Source organism: Tupaia chinensis, unplaced genomic scaffold (assembly GCF_000334495.1).
Source record: "Tupaia chinensis unplaced genomic scaffold, TupChi_1.0 Scaffold143757_1, whole genome shotgun sequence".
Classification (NCBI taxonomy): domain Eukaryota; kingdom Metazoa; phylum Chordata; class Mammalia; order Scandentia; family Tupaiidae; genus Tupaia; species Tupaia belangeri.
In genome coordinates, this window is record NW_006203606.1 from 464,235 (window position 1) to 469,097 (window position 4,863).

Consider the following 4,863-nt stretch of genomic DNA (forward strand, 5'->3'; position numbering starts at 1 on the left):
CAGTAAACCTAATCCAAATGACATGGAATTCAATAATCTGTATTTGGATATGAAGTGGCATCACCCATCCCTGTACTCACCCTGAAGACAAACCAACACCAAAAAACAAAGACAAAATGATGGTTGCAATTTTTCAGTACATTGATAGACTTCTCAATATTGTAGGATCAAGATGACTTCACTACATGTCAATCGATGGAGTGGCACCACATGTTAAAATGAACCAGCAGCCATTGCAGCAGGTTCAGAGTATCAATAGAAGGAATGGAAGCAGCAGTTTGGATGCAGCAAATCAGGGAAGAAATACTGGCAAAAGGTGGTTTTTCCTCCAGAAGAAATAAAAGAATGATTTGACAGTAATTGTACTACACCAGAAACTTAGTTTATGAATAATCCTGCTAAATGCCTTTGCTACTACATAACCGATTGTCTAAATAATGACCCTGGGTGGAAAAATTTGACAGTTATTTTATCTAATGCTAGTGCTTCCGGTGAAGGAGAACACAAAATCATGGATTACATTAGAAGACAAAGAGCCCAACCTAACCATGACCCAAATACTCATCATTGCTTATGTGGAGCAGATGCTGATCTCATTGTGCTTGGCCTTGCCACCCACGAACCCAGCTTTATCATAATTAGAGAAGAATTTAAACCAAACAAACCTAAACTGCTTGGTCTTTGTAATCATTGTGGACATGAGGTCAAGGACTGTGGAGATTTGCCAAGAGAAAAAAAGGGAGAGCACATGAATTTGCAGATAGTCTTCCTTGCACTGAAGGAGAGTTTGTCTTCGTTAGGCTTAACAGTCTTCCTGAGTATTTGGAAAGAGAACTCACCACGGCCAGCCTCCCTTTCACATTTGATGTTGAGAGGAGCATTTATGACTGGGTTTTCATGTGCTAGTTTGTGGGTAATGACTTCCTTCTTCACTTACCATCCTTAGAGATTAGGGAAGATGCAGTTGACTGGTTAACATATACAAAAATGCGGTACACAAAGCTGGGGGTTATCTGACAGAAAGTGGTTATATCAGTCTACGAAGATTACAGAAGATCATGTTAGTAACTGGTGAAGTTGATGATAGCATTTTTAAAAAGAGAAGGATGATGAGGACAGTTTTAGAAGACAACAAAAAGAAAAAAGAAAGATAATGAAGAGAGATCAACCAGCTTTCACTCCTAGTGGAATATTAACCTCTCATGCCTTGGGATCAAATTTACCAGGTTGTCAAGTAGCTAATAATCCAAGACAAAAAGCCTATAAAATGGGGATGCAGAATAACTTTAGCCCTTCAGTATCTCATAATGTGACTTTCACATCTAATGGCTCCCCGTCTCCATTAGGAGGAATTAAGCAAAAAGCAGAAGACAGTGACAGTGAACCTGAGTCAGTGGATAACATCAAGTTGTGGGAAGTTGGTTGGAACTAGTGGTACTACAAGAACAAATTTGATGTTGATGCAGCTGATGAGAAATTTCTTCATAAAGTGACCCAGTCATATGTTGAAGGGCTTTGCTGGATTCTTTGATATTATTACCAGGGCTGTGCTTCCAGGAAGTGGTATTATCCATTTCATTATGCATCATTTGCATCAGATTTTGAAGGTACTGCAGATACGCCTTCTGATTTTGAGAAGGGCACAAAAACATTTATACCACTGGAACAACTTCATGAGAGTTTTTCCACTGTAACTGGTAACTTTCTGCCCCCATCTTGGCAGAAGTTCGTGAGTGATCCAGATTCTATTATAATTTATTTTAATCCTGAAGTTTTTGCTATTGAGTTGAATGGGAAAAATATGCATGGCACGGGGTGGATCTATTGCTGTTTGTGGATGAGCAAAAGCTGTGAGTGGCACTAGAAGAGGTGTACTCAGACCTCACTCTTGAAGAAACTGGGAGAAACAGTCTTGGAGTTGATGTGCTATTTGTGAGGAAACATCACTCACTCCACAACTTCATTTCAGTGCTATACCAGACAGGTTCCGCAAAGCCAGTGGATGTACCACCTGAATTGTCATGGGGGTTCAAGGAACATTTTCTTTGGATGAAGAAGTAATTTTTCCAGATCAAGTAGCATGTTCTGCTGTTCCCCTGTTAAGGAATCTGACACAGAACACTGAAATCAGTATTGCTTTTAAAGACCTGGGGCCAGCAGATGACATAATGGTTATGTTGCTGGACTCCCATGTAGTCGACCGCATTTCGAGTCTCAGACCTGGTGGCTTAAAACTCATGCCAGGTGCCTGTGTGTGCATGCCCAAGATTCCAAGAAGAGAATGGAGAAGGGATTGTGGCATGGTCATTCCCCCTGGGGGGATGATTTCTCCCTTTCTGTCTCCTTGTTTTTCTCTCTGGCAAGTGCATGTGCCCTATGGCAAAAATCTCTCTTAAAACAATTTAAAGACCTATACTTCACTGAAAATTAAATTTTTAAAGCTGTCATGCTTCCAGAAACAAGAAAGCCAGTTGCAGTCTGAAACTTAATGACTGGGGAAAATCTAGCAATGGACAGCAGTGGAAGCCCCACCTTGGCTTTAACAGGGACTTGAGGTCTGTCCACGTGGATCAGAAAGCTTTCAGGACTTGGGGCTATTTTATGGCTAGAGGATCAGGAACTGCTGTTTACAGCAAAGCTGACCCACTGCCTGCAACTTACCATGGAAACCTGTACAGGCAGCTGCTGCGAGGACAAGTCTGGATTCCAAAACTTACCTCAAATATGAGGCTCCAGGTCTCCTGGAAAGGCCCTACTCTTCTTTTCCAGCAGCAAATATTTAACAGAGGAGTTGAGACTGAACCTCTACTGCCATGAAACTGGATGCTCCAAACCAAGGGGCACCCTTCCAGTCAAATCAGTACCAAATGTTAGCCATTCCCAGGGGGGATGGCCATGCCATAATCCCTTCTCCTCCATTCTCCTCTTGGGATTTTGGGCACATACCCACGTGTGCCTGGTGTGAGTTTTAAGCCGCAGGGTCTGGGACTCAAATTGCTGTCGACTACTTGGGAGTCCAACAACGTAACTGCTATGCCATCTGCTGGTATCTCGAGTGTAATATTTAATAAAACTACAGTACTTTGTGTATTTCTTTTAACTGTATATTACTGATCTGATCTCACTGTTTTATGCTGCTTTCCAAAGATATGTGCTATGTAATACAGTGAATCCAAATTTATTATTGCTTGTACACACATTTGATAGCATAGGAATACTGGTTTTTCATTATTGTTAAAAATCAAACCATCTGTGAATTTCAAAACATAGTATATTCTAGATCATCTAAGATCCACACTGATTTCTAATGCACAAGAACTAGGGGTAAACTTTTGAGCTAGAACCTCTAGCAAACTATATATTATTCCATATTTCTTTGAAAAAATTTTATTAATGTACTTATCTTTCCAAAATTTCTGGACTTTTATAAAAAATAAAAGCTAAACTTTCAAAGAAAAAAAAGAAAACAAAGAATACAGCTTCATGGTCTAGGTCAGTGTTCCAAATTCTACTAGGATTCCCTCACCAATAGAAGCAATTCTGTCTCTGTTGTCTGTAAAGATTAGCTTCTCTTACACACACACACACACACACACACACACACACACAAACTATGATAATCTCTCTTGTAATATTTACCTTTCTGAAGAATGCTGGTTCTCCTCAAAACTCAGTTCTATCTCCTTTTTTTTTTTTTTCTATACCTATAATAAGACTCAAAGCTCCATATCCACAGGAAGATGAATACAAAGTGTGACTTAGGAGAAGATATTAAACTTGCCGAAAATAGTATTTTGCCAATTTGTATTGGAAGAAACCTGGGGACGATATAAGAATATCTGTCTTCCTACCTACCTACCTGCCTCCTTATCTACCTGCCCCCTTATCTACCAGCCCACTAACCAAATATTCTAGATTCAACATGCTGTCCTGAGCACTGAGAGAGGCTCTAAGAGTTTGCTCTAAGAAGATGACTAAATTTTGAAGCTAACAATGGCTATTATCAGCATCTGGGATTTGATTTTAGCTCCTTACAAGATGGTAAGTTAGCCTATTATTTTAGGTCATTGGGAAGGTCATGCAATATTTTTCTATGTGTTTTTGGTGCAAAAATGTGTCATGACTTTCCTGATGACCCAATAGTTTTAAAAATACTGGTTACAGTTTTATGAAAGTGTGAAGATCTGACACTGCTGGGTCAGAGTTAAAGGACTTTATTAACCATGACACAGCATGCAGCATGGTTATCATGTTTGCATCATTGTCCCTTCTTCCCCAAGTACAGAGGGCCAAGCAGATGATGTGCACTCACAGTGTTTGCATTGTAGACAACAAGCTTGGTGAATGCACCAATTTAAAAATAAGTTTACTCTTTGACTGACAGCGACATTGTTTCATGCCTAATGGTTGATTTCTGAAAATACAAGCTTGAGAAGTGTTTTGAGTAAAGAGTGATTTTTATTAGAGAAATGTTACACACATATAGCATTTTCAAGCTCTTGAGATAAGCAGAGATGGTGAATCATATTATATCCCCATAAAAATTGTTTATTTGTCTTGTGCAGAATACAGGCAAAACTTGGAGAAGAACAGAAGAGTACCAGATAGTGACTTCACTTGCAGGTAGTATTTTTAATGTGATTTCTTTACTGGAGTAAATACTTTTCCCATGGTATCTGGTATACAGCTACTGACCAGTAATTTTTTTTTTTTTTTGGAGAGATTTTTACTGTAGGGCGCGTGCACTCGCCAGACAGACAGAGAGACATAGAGACAGAAAGCGAGAAATCACCCTCCAGGGGGGATGGTCACGCCGCAATCCCTTCTCCTCCATTCTCCTCTCGGGATCTTGGGCACGCACGC

The 4,863-nt window shown here is 39.9% G+C and overlaps 1 pseudogene; it reads left to right on the forward strand.

The window, feature by feature from the left end:
* Positions 1–289: 289 nt before the first annotated feature.
* On the forward strand, positions 290–4,608 carry LOC102471542 (5'-3' exoribonuclease 2-like; annotated as a pseudogene).
* Positions 4,609–4,863: the final 255 nt, after the last annotated feature.